The 23,557-nt window shown below is 31.1% G+C and overlaps 1 long non-coding RNA gene across 2 annotated transcripts; it reads left to right on the top strand.

The window, feature by feature from the left end:
• Positions 1 to 4,088: 4,088 nt before the first annotated feature.
• Positions 4,089 to 23,143, top strand: LOC127736844 (uncharacterized). Of its 2 annotated transcripts, XR_007999212.1 has the most exons (6): positions 4,089 to 4,259; positions 6,039 to 6,251; positions 11,694 to 11,800; positions 14,858 to 17,217; positions 17,690 to 17,785; positions 21,978 to 23,143. It is a non-coding gene; the product is annotated as an uncharacterized LOC127736844 (long non-coding RNA). The 2 variants fall into 2 exon arrangements; XR_007999211.1 differs by having other exon boundaries at positions 14,858 to 17,785.
• The last annotated feature ends 414 nt before the right edge of the window (positions 23,144 to 23,557 follow it).

Here is a 23,557-nt window from a genome sequence, read left to right as displayed (position 1 = left end):
TCACTATGACAAAATAGAAATAATCTTTCTCCTAACCTTACCTTCAATTTTAACTCCTTATTTGGCTTTACTTTAGGTTCTGTTTGGTTTCTTCGTCAGTAGTATTAGGTTTTGTATTATGCCCCAAGATTCCCGACGATATATTACGTGTCGAAATGCACATCTGTTAAATTGTTGGATCAGATATTGTTCAAAATATGTGACAGACCTAACTCCTCCTCCTCCTCCTCCTCCTCAGCAGCAGCAGCAGCAGTTGCTGCTAAATCAGCGATATCAACAGCAGTGGCAGCTGAAGCAACGATATCAACAGCAGAAACAGCAGAAACAGCAAACATTAGCAGCAAGTTCAGGAAACGTGTATAGCGAATATACTTATTTTCAAAGAGTGCACATATTCCATATACGATGCACAAAACGTCCTAAGATAAAATTTATTGACAAAACATATTAGTTATATATAATTGTTCTGCCGTTCTGCATTATCTGTTATAAGCCGTCCATTGTACGACAGTCATGAATGCAAGCAATAGATAAGTGTAACATTAAGAGAAATATTTCTCATATTACACTACCAAATTAAATGGTTATATTATGCTTGTTCTCCAATCCTTATATTGTATCATTTCATTTAGATAAAACAACTCATCGATTATCTTGTAGTAGCTAGTGTCTTGAATGTACAATCTGATAAGGCTTTGCATGTCAGTCTAGAAGGGCACATTTAAATGCTTCCGTCCTGAATATGCATTTGATTTTCCGTTCTCAATTACAGCAAACCATGATCAGCATAAACACAAAGTTAAGACCTTGTTTTGAAAATACGAACTTATAACCATATCATTTGCACATTTACCCAACCTCATAATCCATGTGGCTGTCCCAAGTCAGCTTTAATGTTACGATTGTCTTCTGTACCTGTCTGTCATAATTGTTTTTCGTTGGTTGGATTTTACAAATTATGCCGTCAATTTTCTCGTTTGGAGTGTTTCACATTGCTTATGTCCAGATCTATAATAGCTGACTTTACAGTTTGTGTTTTTTTCATTGTTAAAGGCTGACATTGGCCTATCATTACTTTTATCTTCGTTTTTTTTTTTTTTTTCATCTCTATCGGATAGTTGTAGCATTTGCAATCAATCATATCACATTTTAATTTAATGCATGTGGAATATTTAATGAATATACGTATCTTTTTCCCTTATCTCACATACGACTACCAACCCTATGGTTTACATTTTTTGTTGAATCATGCTTTATAATTTTTTTTGTATCATGTTTTTGAAGCGTGTCGACCATGTCATAATATAGTTTCAATGCAGTCATACTGGTATCAGGGATATATAGTTTTTATCGGTTGTGATTATAATTTATTAAGTTACTAGCTTATTTAAACTGTAAGTAATTTTAGATATACTTTTTTTCTGAAAGCAATTTTGTTATCAATATTAGTACAAAATCATCAAAATAAAGGTCTACAACAGGTGTTACATTATTTGACTTAATCTTAAATACAATAGTTGAAACAAAACACTATAAATCACATGGTCTAAAAGCAATACTGTCTTTTTTAAAGGTACACAGATACGAATATTTTATTTTTAACAACCCACTGTATCCTTGTCTTTATCGTGGAACAATTATTTTTGTATCCGTTAATTTATGTTAAATGTAAACTAAATACACTAGTAGTGAGATGTTTTGTTATTTATTCTTTTTACAAATTTAAATATAACAAAGAATGCGGAACGACAAACCCAGTTTTCATACAAAAAAAAAAACAAAAAAAAAACATATGATTATCTGAAAGGTCATTCTTTCATCAACAAGGGAACTTGATACAGAAGAATTTAGTTACAACAATTTATATTTGCGTTTCATTATCTACCTTGCTTGTTAATAGGATTACAGATTGGACATATAATGCTTTTGCATCTTGTTTTATAGTCACTTTAAGGGTAAGTTATAATAAACTCGTGACATTTTTTATACATTAAATGATCTTAAAATGTACTGTACCAAGTCAGAAACATGTCAGTTGCTATAAACTAGTCCGTTTCTGTGTATGTTGAAATTTGTTTAATGTTGCAGTACAGTGTTTCTGTTGTTCTGTTGTTTTCCACTTAAAGTTGATTTTTCCCTTCGGTTTTAGTTTGTAACCCGGATTTGTTTTTGCTTAATCGATTTATTAAACAGCCTTTTACTAATGTTGCCTTTTTTTATTTGAAAGAAAAGGAAAACAATATAACAACATTTAGCAAACAGAACAGCCTGGATAATAAAAAAAAAACAACAATATAGATATAGAATGCCCGACGCAAATAATAGATATTTGCATTTACCATCTAAACATGATTAATTTTTGAATATATCATCACAATTTGAATTGAAAATTGTGTTTTACTTTGACTTATTAACAATAAATTCTTGATATTTTGCAGATAACATCATGATGGAATACAGTGTTTGTGTTTTTATTAAGTTGCTTATTTTCGTTTGCTTCATCAGTAGAGGTAAGGGACATGCTTGTAGTTAAATAGTCATTCACATAATACTATATAAATTATTCTTAAATAAACGAAAACAAAAACAATCACGCAATGCTTATTACAACAAATAATGAATACAAAGTGTAACAAGTTGAAAGGTGATCATTTGTACCTTATATACGTTTATATTGCTTAGAAAAAAGGGTTGAACATTTGTTGAACACAATGTTATATGGTAACATTCGTGTCGTACCTTATAACCTTTTTAGCTAAGTGTTGCAAAACAAGGTTGTCATTCAGAGATCAAACGAGACGACACGTGTGGTGTTCGATACAAAAACAAAATAATTGATACAATCAGTAAACACCGCTACTCAAGCTATAGTTTATACTTACCAAAAGATTGAATTTGCACGCTGAATATTAGATTTATGGTTCAAATCTGTATTTCAAAAAGCTTCTTTTTATAAATGTTTAAATGTAGCTGACATTGTTTGTATGATATCGCTACATAATGTGCGCGTTGGTCATAATTAAATATGTATAAAACAACGCTATTGATGGTTATATATATGTTTTTTTTTATTCATTGATTAAGGTTCGACAAAAATACTTTTCAAAAACATATGATCAATATTTACCAACTTCACTTATCAAGCGTTTTTATTCATTTATTAATATACAGTTTTTTTTTTTATAAAGGGATCGTATCTTTGAATGTATATTAAAACCATGCCAATTCAGTTATATATAATCGATTTTTAAAATGAAAGCTATATACATATATTTATTTATGCCGCTGATGGACATAAATGTCAGAAATCAAACATACATGTGAATCACTTAAACAAATGTTTTAAAGCCTTGATTTCGTCCCAACGTTTAATCTTTTAATATGGCTTCATTGAAACTGCTGTTAAAGTAAACACTTAATCTAGTTAGTGTTTTGTGTTTATATATAGTCGTATATGATTTATAGCAAAGTCATGACAGTTTCGTTCCTTTGTGTAATGATGCAATATGTAATGTGATATAATTTGTTTCTTTCTGAATAAACGTGCTATGGTTAGTTGATGTGTGTTTTATTTTGTTGGCTCTAATCAAATATACGTTTAGCGGTATTGGGAGGCATGTATTTGTCCCCGATGACGTAATATATAATAAGAAAAAAAAAAAGAAAACAGAGAAAATTTGCTTAAAAAAAATACCATGAATATGTCAAGGCCTCCGTGTAATTATTCTCTCAGACTCACGCGGGATTAAGCTCTGAATGTTACCATTGTAGATTATTCTGCAATTGATATAATAAATATAGAAATAATAAGGTAAAATACATAAATATTGAACATGAGAACATAATTTCCCGACAAATAACTTATTACACTACACGAAGCATCTGGAACGGGTAATCTCTATTTATTTAATGTGTTCTTTAAAGCTTAAGTAGATAATTCAGCTTTACTTCGTAAATAAAAACAAAAATATACAGCGACCAAAGCCAACACTATCTGGTGCTGGTTTTGGGGGGAAAAATGTAAGAAAGAAAACTTAGAGTATAATTATAATAGAATGTTTTGGCTTTTTTTCTTTAATTTCAGGGCTTCAAAACAAGATAATCTATTCTATTCATGGTTCAATTAAAGAAACAAACTTGCTCAATGGAGTAGTATCAACTTTAGTATCCAATCTGCAGAGTAATATATATTCCTTAGACTATGATTATAAAACTGGATATATTTTTTTCCCGAGGCATAATAAAGACGACATTTTGAGGTAATCAATCAAAGCATTTTCTTATAATCTTGAAATTGATATATACATGAGTATGTTGTATTTCAGTACTCCTGACTTTGGCTGGAATCATTTATCTATTTAAATACAATATCAGGAATCCCATTTTATCAATGGTTCAGCATTCTGGCAAAATGTTAAAAGATTGACTGAAAGTTATTATAGACGACAACTAATTGTATTTGGCTTTAATCATCTTACATTTAAAGGGAGGCGAAAGATATCAGAAGGACATTCAAACCCATAAGTCAAATAATAAACTGACAACGCCATGACTAAAAAAGAAAAAAAAAAGCTTCAAAGTGCAAAAAACACAACAAAAAAAACTAAAGACTGACCACCACGAACACCTAAATCTGGGGGTGATTTCAGGTGCTCCGGAAAGGTAAGTAGACACTGTTCCACATAAGACAACCGTCGTATTGCTCATATAAGTACAAATATTTGGTAATAAGGCTAATTCGGTAGTTCACATTCGGGAAGAGTTGACGGGATTGTAGTTACGACATTATGAACATCTATGAAACGGATATTCCATAACGATCAACCAACTTCTGATGGCTTCCTTAAAACTTACGAAGAGATTATTTTAACTTCACCACTTGGGACTGATGCTTTACTAGCTTCCTTGTGGACAACAACCCTCTATCAAGGAAATGGTGATAGGAAGTGCAAGCCCTGGAAAATCATATCAACTTGGAGATATGTATTTCGTATGCAGGCTGGAATATTGCTACATAGAAATAGTAACTACTGTGTGACTTTATAGTTTTGTGATATGCGTCGTTCTTATCACTAAAATCCTTTTCAACTGATTTAAGCAGTTGGTTCCTAACTTATGCTGTCACAATACTGTTCCAGCTTAGAGTGACAGTTACACACAAACAATCTTGTGCAACCTAATGTATTCATTGTGTGCCTGTTTTAAGTCGGGATCATTCAATGAAGTTCTGAGTTTTGTATTATGTTTATTGTTTTTCTTGTTTAAATTATTTCATATTTCGCCATATTGATGCATTTTAGCTACTTAACGATCATGGTTTCCATTATTGTTGAAGTCCATACAAAGACCTGATAAACCTTGAGTTACTTATAAATATATCCACGTCATTTATATTACCCCAAATTAGTTTATCTTACATAGTATAATATAATATACTGTAGTGATTGCTAATAAGAATGAAAACAATGGTCTTAAATTTTAATAACATATAATGGTTAAATCATAAAATATATTGGAGGAATCATTCTGATAGACTGAACGCCAATAACTTCAATTAAAAGTACATAAGGTACTATTAGGGATTTTCAAATATGAAAAGATTGGTTTGGGAGAGAGAAAACTACAATCAAAGAGAGAAGTTAACATACAAATGAAAGTTGGATATTTTCGTAGGACGAACCCTCATATCCTCAAAATACAGAGAGTGAAGACGAAACAAGTGTCACATTAATTTTGTTTTGTTTAGTTGATAATTAAACCTTTGCTAATCTATTCTCATCTTAATTGTTTAAATGGGAGCAAATAACCTTGGTTTCATTTTTCATGCTAACCACTTTGTCTTGATCAATGGGTTATGGTTTTGTTCAATATTTTCACCTCTGACAAATGTTTTGTATATATTTCGTTGGTTTCGTGTTTTCAATAATTTGCTGTGTTTCACGAAAGAAAATCCTGAAAAGCGCTTCGAACGCACGGAATGTATTTATTTCATTTTAGGAAGTGTGAAATTATACAAAAGTATTATTTACATTTCACAGGTTTCGTTATCCATCTGATACAGCTTATAGCACTAAATTGGTAATAAGTGCAAGGGAACCAATAGCTCTGGTTATTGACCCGCTATTGAATCATGTGTATTGGACAGAAATATACCAACAAAAGATCTATAGATGTAATTTTGATGGGACAAATAAGAACTTCATTCTGCAAGATGATCAACTATATGCTATTACATTAGATTACGTAAACAGGTTTGAATTAAAATTAATACGGCATTTGGGAATCTGGTTATAATAGGATAATAGAGAAAGCACAAAACCAGCTTATCTGTCTAAATTCGATTTGATTGATAAATTTAACAATACTTACTGTTATTTTGATGATATTTTCTCATAATAATCAAGAATACTCTTAATATACTGCCGAAATTCACCACAGCTAACTTACTTTAAATAGATCCAATATTAACAGCAATAACTGAACTTTTCTAGAGTTAGATATATATATCAGTTTTACACGAGAAGTCTTAACAAAAATTTACGACCAAAGGGACGATTGTTTATTTTTTTGGAGGTGATGCTCCTCTGGCACCGTCTCACGGTGTTTTTGTTGTTGTACAAGTTATCATTGTGTACAAATTCTAATTTGTATTTTTACTTTGTACAAATTGAAATTTTTACAAAAAAAGCTTGTACAAATTACAACGTGTACATATTTTGACTTACATTCACTTATAGGTTGCATTTCAGTAAATATAGACAATGCAATTTCCCATAGGAACTTCCTTTACGGCTAGAACTGTGCAACTTTTACTATGAAGTTTCGTAAAAAATAATGTCCTAAAATGGAAAGTTGATTTGCACTACTTTTTTATTCAAATGTAAATACACAGGGCTGTGCGTCATATTTTCGACATTTATATACCCCCAACCTCTAAGAGTTTAAACTTATACTAAAATTCTGCACTTCCCCTCACTTCACTTAAGATCTTTCTCAGAATTCAATTCCACCCCCTACTATGTGCATTTATACTGGTAACATTCCCGAGTTAAGATGAAACATAGGGATCATATCTGAGAACCAGTACGTAAACAAAACAAAATATCTATGAATTTTATATATCTCCCCAAAAGAGGCGTGATTTGTGAAACAGCTGTATAACGTGTACATTAATTCAAATTGTGGATTTTTTTATAAAAAAAGCTTTGATACACACTATAGATTTTTTATTAAATGACCGCACAAAAAACCTTATTTACCGAATACAAAAATATTTCTGCACCATTTGTTTGAGCGTGTGAGTGAATTATGGCATCGGGAATCGCACAAACTCATTTGCTTTTTACATTTACATTTTACATATTGAGAAGTGCTTCTCCCCCTTTGTATCTACATGAAAGAAAACCCTGACCATCAGTTTTTGAAAGCTTTTTAACTGCTTCACGTAGCAAAATTTTTAGCTCAGAAACCATTGCTGCGAATAAAGATGTGGCTTTAACAGCTTCAATTTGATTTCAGTTGAGGACCGATCATACTGAGGAATTGGTAAAATAACATTATCCCCCACAGCCAGCTCTGATAATTTCTGTTTCGTTTTCATGGTTAGATATTCGGCTTGGATCTGTTTGCCAGCCAGCTCACGGTTCTTGGCACGAATGATTGGTGATTCAACGTCAATATCATCCTAATTGTTACCAGAGCCAATTTCTATTATACTATCAGAATTGTCACTGGGGCCAATTTCTATTATACTATCAGAATTGTCACTGGGGCCAATTTCTATTATATTATCCGAATTGTCACTGGGGTCAATTTCTATTATGCTATCAGAATTGCCACTAAGGCCAACTTTCATTGTACTATCAGAATTAACTGGTATTCATGTATCAATAACATTTAATATTATATAAATATTTTGTAGTGTATATCTATGCTTTTTTTTTATAACAAAATACATACTATAAATTATTGTACAAGTTATAAGTGAATTTTAGTTGAATTGTGTTCAAATTGTAATTTGTACAGGCACTTGTTTACAAATTATAATTTGTACAAAGTCCAAATACAAATTATAATTTGTACAACTTTTTTGTACAAATTATAATTTGTACAAAATGATAACTTGTACACAACATTTATATATCACAACTCGTTCGCTATATTCGTGTCTGAATTGACGCTTTGAATTTGAATGAGTGTAATATATGTTTTACTAAAATTATTTAGTCAAGTATTTCGATACCACGAATCTTTTAAAACCTTTTTCTATATTCTTCCATAGAGACAAGAATTTGGTTTACAAGTTTGGCTGTTTTCGATATCATTAAATTTAATCAATAGTTGATATTAATGTTATACACAAATGCATGGAATTACACTCTGTCGATGACTGTCAATGCACAATGTCAAGGTTTCTATTAATGACGTTTTTACACTAAATCCATTGCGTGTTGGGTGTGTATTGATTGATATCTTAGTCTTAAATACATGATTCTTTTTATTAGTTGTTATTGGTTTCAGCTTTCAGTATCTTCGAGTATTATCAAGTCTTTACTTGGTGCCTTTTTTGTTTTGGGATGTATAGATACGCTGCCACATCCGGTCTGTGTTTTCGGGTTTTTTTTTTTTTTGTTTTTTTTTTTTGTATCTGATCTGATGAGGTGAGCCCTTTTCAACTGATTTTCAAAATTTGTTCTAATGTTGTTCTGTTTGTCCCAGGTTAAGGGAAGGATTTAGCGCCAGTAAACTAGTTCAACCCCGCAACATTCGTAATGTGCCTGTCCGAAGTCAAAAGCTTGTTGTTTAGTCGTTGTAATTGATTCATGTCTAATATTTGATTTTTGGAAATTGTTTTGTTATAAATTAGGCCGTTATAATTCTCAATTGGATTGTTTCATATGTTTTACATGTCAGAACCTTTTATAAAGTTAGGTTTTTATTCTCATTATTGAAGGCCGTATGGTTGTCTACAATTGCTAACATCCACTTCACTTGAACTTTGGTGGATATTTGTCTCATTGGCAATAATACATCATTTTCTTATTTCTATATTCTATGTTTGTAATGCCAGTCTGATTTACGAGCAAAAGGTCGGGCGGGATGACGTGGGTTCCCTTTTCATTTTATTTCATCTCATTACAATGTTAAAAGAAGATCGCAGAAACTTCAGTAAAACATGTGTAATATGTCGAAGAAATGCATATGTTACTACTTACTTGTTTACAAATTTTGCAAAGACTATTTACAATAGTGAACCTATATACATGTAGTAATTATGTTCAGTGTGTTAAGCTCTTGTCTCTCTATTTTGGCATTTTTTTGGGAACAATATTCAAAAGATAAGTAACATTATATACCTTTACGGAGTTATTTTCTTACATAACGTAAGGTCTTTTTTTTGGAAGAATCAACCCGGACGATACCAAGTTCCAATACTTCAAGACATAAAATAATGTCCTGTGTAAGGTCATTATTTTCCCTGATTAAAATGCAAACTATAATTAACTTATTTAATAAACATTTAAGTCGTTTGATAGTAATCGTGTGATGTTACCAATAAGGGTTTTACATTTTTACCATTCCATCATTTCTGGCTCGACAAAAACAATCATTTCCACTGTTTATTAGATGGAAATACCAACAAATCGTCGTTGACGCACATTTTAACTCCCGAAACAAATAATGTGAAGTTTTGTTAATCTATCGCTAAAATAAAGAGACATTATATGAGATGAATTTAATAATTCAATATTTTTCATAATACTTTCAAAACAAGCCAGATTTAACACATTAACATTCGTGTGTAGGATTTTGAAAATCCTATTGATTCACGTTGTATTGGAAATCATTCTTCGACCTTGGATATTCGTTTTTCGTGTTACTTGTACATGTATGTACATGTATCACAATTGCATATTTCCTTCGTGCCAGTTCATAACTTTTTACATTTATGTTTTTGTTTTACTCTATCAAATGATCAAATGACTAAATATTCTTATTTTCTTCAGAATAACAGCCGTGAACTATAGGGGGGATGCATAATGCATACTCCAGGTTATCAGTTTAAAAAAATGTAATGCTAGACAAAAGAGTGGCAAAATTTATTCTGAATAGTTTATTTAAAGTTGTTAAAAGAATAATCTGCTTTTTCGCGATAAAATTGTCAACAACTTACAAAGTGACTTGTATTTTTCATACACCGTGACAAATCATTTGTGTCTTGCTTCATACTGTAACAGTTATATTTTCATTGTAACTGGATAATGATTTCTAAAGTTTATATCTAAATCAATCAGTGATTTTATTAAACATTGTAAATGAGCCGTAAGGCGTATATAAACCTGAACGTATCCGAAAAGAATATACAACTTTAGTGTTTTCGGTAAAATAGTATTAAAATCCTGCAAATCAGTGCAGAAAATAATGTATTTTGACGATATATAAGTCAGATAATGCAGATTTTAAGTTTTTTTTTGTCGTATAACACACCTCTGGCTGTCAGGATTGCCCTTTTCATGTGATTAATCCTGACACCCCTCGGTGTGCTATACGACAAAAAAACTCCGCAAAACTATGCATTATCTATAACATATTATCTAACCAAATCTTTGGGACTTCACAGGAAATAGTCAACACTATTGAGGTTGTCATCCTTGCATTTTTCATTTTCCAATTTTATTTTTAAATGTTAGTGAATACTATTATTTATTTATCATAACAAGTCGTTTGGTATTGTTTCTTCTGTGAATATTATATTCTGAAATTTGAGGCAGCACCGATGATAAGTCCGGTAATGTCTGACGATACAGCAACTGTAACAACCATTATTATCATTTACTTAATTCCAATAGTGGTTGTTGTTACCACCATTTTTACTCAAGGGCATAAACATTCTTATTAACCATTTAATAACGTATAGGTAAGAATACATCGTTTGGATGCAGATTGTTGAAATCAACTGATAGTAAAGGGGTTTTAAATTGGTACTTATTTATTGAAAAGTAATAATGTCATGAAAATGTAATCAATTAGGTTCAGATATGGTATTCGTTTTAACGCCTCGGTGGTCTCGTGGTAGCGTGTTCGCCTCGAGTGCGGGAGGTTGTGGGCCGGGTCACACCAAAGACTTAAAAACTGATATTTGCTGCTCCTCCGCTAAGCACGCGGCATTAAGGAGTAAGCGCAAAGACTTGTCGGCTCGGAGTCAGAATAATGTGTCCGGGTAAGGTAACTTGTCTTCCTGCGGACTGTTACCTTGTCAACTAGCACGTTAAAATCTGGCTCAGCGTGTTGGTCTAGTAAAAAGTCATATTAAACTAACATGTTCTCGTTCTGAATATGTACATTATTTTGCTGCTGGACGTTAATCATCATCATCATCATCATCATCATCATCATCATTATCATCGTCATCGTCGTTATTCGTTTTATTGTCAATGCCGCATAATAAACATGACGGATTATCTCTGCGATATCATCGTAGGGTATTTAAGTGATATAAACTAAATAGTAACGAATAAGAAAGAAAAAAACATCGACGTAATAAACATTCTTTGAAAAGATGAAATGGTTTCAGGTGATTCAGTCTAAACGACAACATTTTCCCTTTAAGGAACATGTCTAAATATGATCTGAAGTCGACTTTCACCATTTATTCACAACTCTCTCACGTATGTTCTATTATGTGATTACAGCTGGCTGTACTATAGTACAAAGACATACAAAATAAGAAGATCAAGATTAAATGGTCCTGACAAACAGACCCTCAAAGAGTTGGTAGATGTAACTGGTTTGGGTATAGGTGTGTACACTCAATAGCTTATGTTAAAACAAAACCAGACACTATGGATATAAAATATGTGGTATTGATGATCAATAGCCTCCATGATGATAAAAGACTCTTGGAATTAGATTAAAGTGTTGACGATTTCATTTAATGTTTTTCTTGCATCCTTTTTAGAGGTTGCAGCGAGACGTTTTTCAATCAAATTTGCTATAATTCAATGACAAAAATATGTTTTATCCATAATTCGTAAGCCGTGAACAAGAAGTCAGTTCTTATGATATGATGTAGAAGTAGTGTTTTCGTTCTAAGTGGAAAGCTTATCAGAATCATATTTACAAATTAAGTAATATATAAAGGAAAAGCATGAACAGAACATACAACTATGTATTCTGAAAATGTAATGAAAGAAAAAAGTAACTGAATACGTTAACGTATTGGAATGTTCGTTCATACTTAGGAGAAACGTATCATAGATACGCTCAAATAAAAATAAAAATCTAAAAAGACCAGGTAAAGTACGGAGTCAAAGGGTATTTGAGACCTAAAGTTCTGAAAGGTTTGCTAAATCAACTAAAGTAGTATATTCAGAAAACCTCCAAACATGTCATTTCACGTTATTTCATTTCTTTTTAGACCGTGACATACACAGAAAAAGTAATTTTTCTATTTTTTGACTTGCCTAAGTGAAGTCTGTTAAATCCTTCTATCTGTTACAAAATGTAAAAAAAAAAAAACATTTGCCGTACGGTGACCCATAGATGCTAACTTCTTATGTTTAAAATTATATTCAAAAGAAAAGACCTATGAATATGTCAATCAGTCGAAAATGGTGTAATGTTTGTGTAAAATACCCCATAACAATTGCTGTTTCCATAACATGTTTCAAAATTAGAAATTTAGAGAAATGACATTATTGCCAATAAGATAACAATCCATTGAGTTAAACAAAGAATAACGTGAACAATAATGGGTGAACTATTGCCTATCAACCTTGTGGATACTAAGCAGTAAACTATAAAAGGGCCCCGCTTAAATAAATATGTGAGCAGTCAAAACAATAAAACATTAAGCAGACAGGTTCTTTTAATTCATATAACAATATTTTATTTTTTTTTAATAACAGCATGACCTTGGTCACGGTTGTTAACAGTAGCTTTTAACACCAATACTCAAACAAAGATGGTTGAACAAAAAGGTAAAACATGCTACACAGAGCAACAAGTGATCAGTATGCTGGAATTTCTCATTGACAACATATTTATTGAATTTGGAGGGATACTTTTTTCAACAAGTTGTCGGTATTCCTATGGGAACGAACAGTGCGCCTCTCCTTGCTAACCTCATCTCATTTTCATACGAGTTGCAGTTACTTCAGACACTTGTCAAAAACATGACAATCAAAGATGTCCGATCATTTAATTTCACATTTAGATATATTGATGATGTTTTTTCACTTAACAATCCAACTTTTCTGATTTGGAACCCATTAATATATCCCCCGGAACTTGAAATAAAACAAACAACAGACACGGCCTCCTCTACCTCAATTGTTAGACTTATACCTCGAATTTGACATAAGCGGTCATCTCAATAACAGAACCTATGACAAGCGAGTCGATTTGAATTGAATTTATAAACTTACTCCACCTTAGCAGCAACATACCAACTTCACCTGCAAATATATACATTTCCCTACTCATTCGGTATTCAAGAGCTTGACGCTGCTACTTAGACTTTACGTCACCAGTGTCTGAACAGAAAGGTGATGAACCAAGGTTATGTCAAAGAACGTCTCGTCCTCTTTCTAAAAAAATCACTGAAGGATACCAAGACCTTGTTGATAAATATTCTGTATTAACTTCACAAATAATATATGATAGTTTTGAAGTATAGATTTTAGGCACTGACGTTGTTTATCCTCTTAATTATATCATTGTACGTGTAAAGTTTCCCGTGTTTGTCCTTTTTTTTTGTAACCTTTATTGTTTAGTCAATTTTTATTATATACATATGGATCGGTACTCATGCATCCCGTCATTGTGTTATTGTGCTATGGTCAATTTTTAATTATTGTCTTTCGTTTTTGCTTATGTTCTTTGTCTATATGCCATTTTGTGATTCTTTGTTGAAACTGTTATTTGTTTAATTAGTTATTAAGATTGTATTACAGTGTTAATTGCTGTATCCCAATTTGTGACGTTTTTACCTATTATGGCCGTTTGTTTTAAACACACATTGTTGTTAATATAATGGAATTCAATGCGGCTGTCATATAAGTGAGCGATTTCGCTAGCTATAAAACCAGTTTAATCCCCCATTTTCTATATAAGGAAATGCCTGTACCAAGTCAGAAACATGACAGTTGTTTTCCGGTCGTAAGTTGTGTTTAAGCTTTTATGCTTTTGATTTTGCAATTCTAAAAAGGACTTTCTGTTTTGAAATTCGTATAGTTCGGTATTTTTATTATTTTACTTTTAGTAAGAACTGGTTTATATACAAAGAGTGTTTTAATCTACATTAAGGATTTCCATTGAATAACAATGCTATAATCATGATAATGATTATAATAATAATATTATTATTATTCATACAACCATTCTTCACATAATAAGAATAAACTATTAGTAATCACGAAAGGCTCGTGGTTATTCCGAGAAAACTGACACCCTTCGACAAGAAAATTACAAAACTTTTCAACCAACTTTTGTGTGTCGCGAGTGGTCAAAAATGACAACATTTGATTTGAACAACTAGTGAAAACTGTTTATACCTGCCAGACTTAATTTTAACTCGTGTTACTAAATTGTTGTTACAGGTCAGGCCTTGATAATGTTAATCAACAATTCCACTATTTGTATATTTATAACTAGTATTACTTGTATAATTATTTTGTTGTGCTAAGTATTCATTATCATTGATCAATGTAATGAATCGTGTGTCAATTGTGAGGCGATAATTGTGTTTATTTTATTTCAATATAGTCACGACATGAATGCCATGTGACACCATATTGAAATAAAACAACGACCAAAACTGATGTGAGTAAACCTAAGAACACTATTTATATTTCAGATAATAACAAAAAACGACTGTATTGGATGGAATATCAAAGAGGAGATTTGGAATCTTCTGATCTCAATGGAACAAATGCTTTCAAAGTAGTCAGCACGAATAAAACAAGAACAAACATAGGCGTTTATGTTTATGGTAGCAAAATATATTGCTCAAATGGTAATCAAATATTAAAAGTCACAGTATCACCAGTAACAATGGCAGAGGTCGTACATAGAGATACAGAGACAATTCATGGTGTACTTTTTTTATGATGGTAAGAATATACTTATTGGAAGAAAAGGGTAAAGATAAATTTTCTGACATATTCGTATACTGTTTATATGTTTCAGTCAATCAAGACAAAATCTCATTAACGTTACCAATTTTTCTGCACAAGATGCACATTTCCACAATACATGAGCTTCGTCGGATAGAAATCGACCTCATGCACATGATTATCAATACATCTATTAACTTATTTTGGGTTGAAAAAATATCTTTGCAAAATCTGTAACTGTTTGAAAATTAGGTCGATATAAGATTCCTACAAAATAGACCAAAAAGTATCTTTTATTTCGTATCTGACTGTTCCAAAATCATTCAAAGTATGATACATGTACATGAAAACGTGCATTAGTCGATTTCTATCCGATGCAGATCACATGTCTCTTCAGTGAATATATGGCCGAAATATTTGAAAATCAAAAACTTAATGAAAAAAAAAAAAAATGAAGAGCTTATAAACCAAAAAGAACATAAGGTAAAGCCAAAGCCAGGCAAGGAATCATAGCTTTGAATGAGAGGATTATCAGTCCCATAAACAAAATCGCCTTAAAACATGTGGGTATTTCTGAACGAATCAATTCATATATGATTGGCAATGTCTTTTAATTTGATTTTATAAAATTCAATGTGTGTAAATAATGACTTGTTAAGAAGAATGAATAAGTATGTACAAATGTATGTTAGTCTGTGAATGAGAAAATTGCATGCAGACACACAATGCATATTGCACAATAAGAATAAATTGTACACGTAATTTGATAAAAAAAATGTTTGCAATTAATGTTTGATTTATCGACCTAAATATATTATGCATATCATATATGTAATTTAAATAATTTCATCTGCAACTTGTATGTATCATTAATTAACGATGTCTAACCTTTTTGTATGTGTCTTCGTCTCAATATTGTGAAATAGTTATGTACGGTTTGTACGTGCATGCATCTATATAATCAACGTTATCTCGTAGCTATTAATTCGTATTTAATTAACAAAATTTACAGGTTAACTAACACTATTATCTAGCTTAATGAATGCAGTAACGGTTGTTTATGAATATGAGAGAGCAGTCTTTTATTGACGTTCCCATTTGGATTTCAGCTATGAGTAATCAATAATAAAAAAAAATAGACGAAAAAATAATACAAACGAATAAACTTATCCTACTTTGTAGTATTACAGAGGGACGCATATAGTTCGTTCTACCTCATAATCACGAGTTTTAAATTTTATTTACTAATAATGTTTCAATCGATACATATTTAAGTTTTATGTTAATACATGTTTGTAATACATTTAGATAAGATGGGCAAAAGATATCAGAGGGACATTAAAACTCAAAAATCGAAAATAAACTGACAACTCCATGGCTAAAAAAGAAAAATAACAAACACACAAAAAATAGTACACAAAACACAACATAGAAAACTAAAGACTAAGCAAAACGAACCCAACCAAAAAATAGGGGTAATCTTAGGTGATCCAGAAGGGTAGGCAGATCCTGCTCCATAATTGGCATCCGTCGTGTTGCTCATGTTAGGACAAACCCGATAACTAGTCTACTTCGATAGGTCATAGAAATATCGTGTTTGCCCCTTTTTCCATACAGATTTGAACTACATACATTCACACAACCTTATTTCATTCACTAAAACGACATAAGTGACATGTAACATTGTATATTATGATTAAGACGTTTTCTAAATACTTTATGACACGTTTACATCATGTCTATATTACACGATGTGTTATTGGTTTAGTTTGACTAATTTGATAATGTCATATTTGAAATAAACCTTGTACTCACTTTTGCTTTTTTTCCAATAATATTTTCATGAAAACAAAATATTCCTTCCATGAACAAATGATTTTCAAATAAATGACCATTATCTCATGAATTAATTGATATTTGATTAAACATGTCTCTAAATTTGCACATGTTAGTATGTTGAGTTGAATCATACATATGTTTTATATATCTAATTTTAACGAATTGATTCATGTTTTCCTTTTTCATTTAAAGAAATGTTTAAAACGTCTATATATGAGGTATTCACAAACATAACCTTAATTAATTCCACTGACATCCAAAGGTGAGTAATATTTTATGTTTTTTTTAATTCAAAACTTATTATAGAAACGTCTAAAAAAATGTTTTAAAGTACATCAGCACAAGCAAATGATTATAATTTTGAATAAAGAAATATTTTTTCATGTCACAATACACACATTTAAACTAAAAACACTATTACCCTATGATTGTTTTTCGCGCATATGCGTTGATATTGGCAAGTTTGGATCAACTGCATAACAGTTTGTTATCCGCAGACTAGACTTTACAAAGTACACCACATTACACAAACACTAGTCTACAAAAAAACAAAATACATAATAGAAGTAACAAAAAAAAAAAAAACAGAAAAAAAAACAGAGGATATAGGGTATTTAACGATGACAAAAAATCAGTACATATAAGTTTTTGTGATATTATATGGATATACAAAAGTGTTTACATGAACCTACTGTTTTACCTGTATTTTTAACATAGACATTTATTTTTTTCAGTCGAAGATTTTGCTTAACACATCTGACTTACAGTTGAGAAAGATTATGCAATATCTTGACTAACCATTCTTGTTCCTGTTGTATATATCCTACATTGTAAGTATTGTTATAATATATTTTAATGTTGTGTTCTACAGATATAATTTCAAAGTACATGTTCAAATTAGTTGTTGTGAAAGTGAAAATAGTAACTTCCGCTTTTGAAAATAATTTAAGTGTCAGATGATGGCTTACCCAATGCGTATGATTCATATAAGTTACATTACCATTAAAAAAAACTATTTTACTATACGCTGATTTATCAGGTCTTTAAAATGTTTGATAGGATAACTGAATCTATGCATCTTTAAACTCACAATCAATGTGCCTGCTTGCCATTTTTGAAACAACTTGTTTTCTTGTGTAAAAAATCCAACCCTGTCAAATATTAATTTCATCATTGAACACATTTATTGAAAAAGTCATGTGGAAAGTATCCCTTTACAATATAAATTCTCTATCTTAGTTTACTACGTCGATGAAATGCCAAACAAACGTACACATGACATCAAATAACGTCACCTAAAACCGAACACTTTGTCAGAAAAATAACGATTGAAATTACGCGTAATATAAGCCAGGTATAGTTAATGAGTTTTTACCTTGATTGCGGATGCTACAAACATATGTACATGTATAGTGAAGGTACATGGAAAACATGAACTTATATATTTGTCCGATGTCATATAACTGATTAATTATATGGAAGGCTACACGGTGACTACATTTTATTAACTTATATGCAATTTTGGCAGTGGTGGAGATTTGCTTTCCTGTAAATCATACAAAAACTTCATATTTTTATATATAGGAATTTTTATTTTAACTAAGAATAAACATGAAATAATTAGATACTTTTGGCCGCGTCAATTAAGTTTTCTTTGTCGTGCGTATTTGGTCTTTATGCGATATAATTATAAGTTTGTAAATGCCTTTAGTTTCTTCTAGTCTTTTGTGTTCTTTAAACATCTTCAACTTCATAAACATGTTAAGTCAGTCTAGTAAACAACATGACCCTGCCAAATTTAATTTGTTTTAAATGTTGATGCAATCTTGTGTACAGAAAATCACTTAACCAATCGACCAAGTCTTTATAAAACGTCATCAGTGAGCAGAAAGTTGATGAACCAGGAGTATGTCAAAGAACGTCTCGTCCTTTTTCTTAAACAAGACCTTGTTGATAAATATTCCTTATCAACTTCACAAATAGTACACGATGGTCTTGAAATATAGATTCTAGGTACTGACGTTGTTTATCATCTTTAAAACGTGTTATAGTATTCTTTCATTTGTCTTTGTAAACTATTACTTTTACTGTTTAGTCTGTTTTTGGTAATATCCATTTGACGTGGCTCTGTACGTATACATCACGTCACTGTGTTATTCTGCTATGTTAAATTTTTGTATTCTTGTATTTCGTTTTTACTAATGTGCTTTGTCTCTATGCCTTATTTTTTATGTTGACCTATTTGTTTGTTTTCATTGTGATTAAGATTATAACACAATTTGACTGCTGTACTCCTATTTTTGACATTTTTACCTATTATGTCTTTTTGTTTTCTTCACGCATCAATGTCAATATAATGGCATTTTTTGCTACTGTCATACAAGTGAGAGGTTTAGCTAGCTATAAAACCAGGTTTAATCCATCATTTTCTACACTAGAAAATGAATGTACCGAGTCATGAATATGACAGTTGTTATCATTCGTTTGATGTGTTTGAGCTTTTGAGTTGCCATTGCTTAGGGAATTTTCTGTTAGAATATCGGTATTTTGTTATTTTACTTTTTGCATAACAGAAAACATGTCAGGGTTTGTTCAATGGTCAAGACACACCCAATAAAGACAGAACACAAATTATCTGACGATATAGTTTTGAAATCGTTATGACAATGCTAAATATAAAAATCAACGTTTGTTAGTGCAACGCTAGACATAAAACCATAATTAAATAAAAAAACAAAACAAAACCCTAAACATTTTTGAATATTGCTTGTTCTCAGTCCTAGAGTATGTACTTTTTCAAATTTTTGTGTTAGGCCGTTTTCACATTGAGCTAAAGTTAACTAAACACTTAGAATAAACTTTATTACGTTTCCATTGATAAAATCCAATGTTTACATATAGTTTAAATCAGGTTTTGACTACATGCAGTCGATAGTCAATATAGGACTTGTGTATGTTAAGTATACATATAACTTGATATTAAGAACGTGGTTTTTACCATGAATATTTAAGGAGGTTACAATTATTGAAAGAAAAATGATTTCTAATATTTTGTTTCTTTTTTGCTAATGGAATATTCATTTTACATCTGAGCTGGGTCAATATATGAATTCACCTTATGCAAGCGCACATAAATATATATATATAAGACTTTGATAGATTTTGGAACATTCAAATACAAAATAAAAGATGAATTTTGGTCTGATTTGTACGGTCCTTATAACAACTCAATTTTCAAACAGTTCCAGATTATGCATACAGATTTTTTCAAACGGAAACACGATAACAGATGTATTGATAGCATGCATATTACTTATTGAAATAACGGCTTTATTATTTAGCACGAACATTTTTTCTTTTCTTTTTGTATACAACTATTTCTTGCAAAGTCCTGCATTTTTTAGGGAAACATATTTATTGTGAACCTGTTTTGGAAAATGTTATTTTTAACAGTTAGTACCAGTCCAGAATATTAATTTCCAAAATCACCACTAAGATTTTTGGGGTAATAGAAATATTTTCACTTAGGTCTTATTTACAATCGACAGTAAAACCCTTGTCAAAGTGTATCATCAGTTTGGCTGTGCGGGATGTACAAGTATGCAGCCACGACCTGTCAGAATGGAGACATTAAATCTGATAACTTGTGTAAAGAGAGATCAGAGCACGTTAAAAATCCTTGCAACAACACTTTCAAGAGTCTGTAGGTGACCTGTTGCAAGGGATATACTCTTTCCCTATCCAATATACTCTAATTTTCGAATGGCAGTCTAAATTTCTCTGAACTTCGTCCCGAGTGGCTTCTATTATAAGACCTACCTATTGTTTTGATTGTGAATTTGTTCATGTCCTGAACACGTATGAAATATTTGCAACTAGACATGAAGCAACCACCAATCAATCAATCCCTTATTTTCAAAATATTTTTTTCGCCTACAATTATGCTGTGTTATCCTGTTTAATTGTGATATCTTTAGAACACTCAAAGTTCTACAAATCAATATAACAATTTTTTGAAGGTATTAACCATTCATCTTATTGCGACAAACCATTATTTTTCATATTTATAAAAAACAAACAATTTTTCATCCATAACATAAAGGAACATTTTTTTAACTTCATGTTGATTACCCCGCCCTTCAGTTTCAATGGAATGAAACAATTTTCCTCACCCCTTCCTGAAACAAATGTATGTTTTCTGTAAAAAAAAATGGAATTTAAACAATTTATCTAACCACCATCCCCCCGAAACCCCCCTTCCCCCCCAAAAAAAGTTTATAATTAAAAACAATATGAATTGGTCTGCGCCTAACTGATGTAACAGTTTACAGCCCTATTCGTAAATTACATGTGCATATTGTTTACTGGTTGAACATTTACCATAAAGAGGTAATTAAAACCGATGTACAGATGAGAACAAATTTAATGTAAAACCAGTGGTCATTACTTGAAACTAATTGTAAAACATGTAGAGAATGTGGCGTTTGGTTTGTATATGATCTTAGTTGGTGTATTTTGAGTCCGAATCTTATATTTAGTTTAATCTCTATGTTAAAATCTAAATCACTTGTGACCTACAATTCTTGCCAAGTATTGTCATAATATTTGTCCTCCAACTAAACTAAAATTACATAGAATATATACTTTGATCATTCGTGAGTGTGAAATGTTTTGTCGTGAACTCATGTCAGCCTTCTATTCATTAAGTTGAATATATGATGATTATGTTATAGTTTTTTCTTCTGTATTCAGACAAACATATGATTAAAATTAGTTTCATGTTTTATTTTTAATTATTAAAAAATTTTAACAGCAGTATTTCTATACGTGTGTTGTTTGGTCAGATTGTTCATAAATAAATATAAGAAATTGTATGATTATTATGATGATTGGCATTTAGTTGAAGCTTTATATTCCTCCGATATTAGCAAATATAAGATATCAAAATCATCATTTGAAAAAACATACATTAAGGAAACAAAGGAAAAACTCTTTCCTCATATTTATGTTTATGTTTTACAGATATGTCGGCAGTGAAAATAATTGGTCGTTATTACTCTTCCTGAACTTAAAAATGAAAAATGGTACGATAGAAGGACGTTGGAGTTTGTAATGGAACACACTGCATGTCGGTTAGACCGCGACGGAGCCCAACTATGGAGTGATATCGTACAGTAATTCTAACTTTCATCAAAAGAATGATTACGACGACTTTCATTAATTTTACTGAAACATTTAAAGGAATAAAAAAAGATAATGAGCATGCAAGAATTAGGACCACAGAACATCTCCAATACACACTAGTGACTCACAGTCGGACAATCGAGTGAATGTTACAAGGAATATGATGTTAATTATAAATATATAAAACATGGGACATTCGAATCGGTAAATTGTGATTACATATTAAAGCATTATCCATACTGCCGACGTATTCGGGACAATGGTATCAATAGACCAAAGCGAAATATATGTCAACTTGTGTTGAAAATAGTTCTAAAATAAACTCGAACTGATTTAACTGGCAAATATGTATGATAATCAAAAGCAAAAAAACGTCTACCGTATTCAAATAAAAAAGGCGATTTGGTAGTTGAACCAAGATGTGAACTAAAGTACATATGCATACACCAATCAAGATGCATAAATGACAGACGTATAAATGAGTGGTTAAGTTAGATTCTTAAGAGCTTTCATTGAGGGATTTATAAAATGTTGGTGTTTGAGTGAATGTATTCTGAGATGCATTATACACATAACATTATTTACACGGGTAAAAGCGGGAAGTTTAAATTGAGAATAGCTAATGCCCATGCTCCTTACAGTGGACAATACGTCAGAATGTGCATGCATTTAACAAAATGTGTATGATGCCGTGATGCAATTATATTACACCATCCAAAATATATTGCAGCTTATATAATATATTTTGTTGCATCATTTATTGACAGGGGATTCATAAACGCAATACTTTGAATTCGGTAAATAAGTTCGCAAAACAGTCAATGCATACTGTTTTTTTTTTGGCTTACATGTTCGATTTTCAATAAATTATTAAAGTTCACAAAAAGTCATGTGTTAAAACAATCACAAAACGTTGAAAGCTATTACGTAAACATATAAGCATTTAATGCAAAATATATTGATTGTCTTTTAGGCATAATAAATAAACAAATATCAATCATGAATTGAAAGGTGCATTATTATAGATACACGGTACCCTGAATAACATCGTCATTCATAGTAAGTGAGGAAACTCCCTTTATATTTCGAGAAAGAGGTTGTCAAACTATCTACAACCGAATATACATTTCTGTTGTTGGAGCAAGATAGTACAGATTCTGGAAGATAATGAATATTATTTGCGACTGTTAGTTTCGATGCTTGATGAATTTTTTTGTTTCAAAAAGCGAGTACGAATTTTCAATTCTAAATACTGTCAAATCAAAATCTTACGAAATCTATCACAAAATAAACTCAATTTTTCATGTTGTTCTTTTAACCCGCTTTTTGATGGGGTTAGTGTTGTCTTTAGTTTACTATGTTGTGTTTTGTGTTCTGTTGTGTGTCTTTTTTTGTCTTTTGGGTTTTTTTTTTTGCCA

Source organism: Mytilus californianus, unplaced genomic scaffold, assembly GCF_021869535.1.
Source record: "Mytilus californianus isolate M0D057914Y unplaced genomic scaffold, xbMytCali1.0.p SCAF_38, whole genome shotgun sequence".
Classification (NCBI taxonomy): Eukaryota; Metazoa; Mollusca; class Bivalvia; order Mytilida; family Mytilidae; genus Mytilus; species Mytilus californianus.
This window is presented reverse-complemented; position numbering and strand designations above follow the sequence as displayed.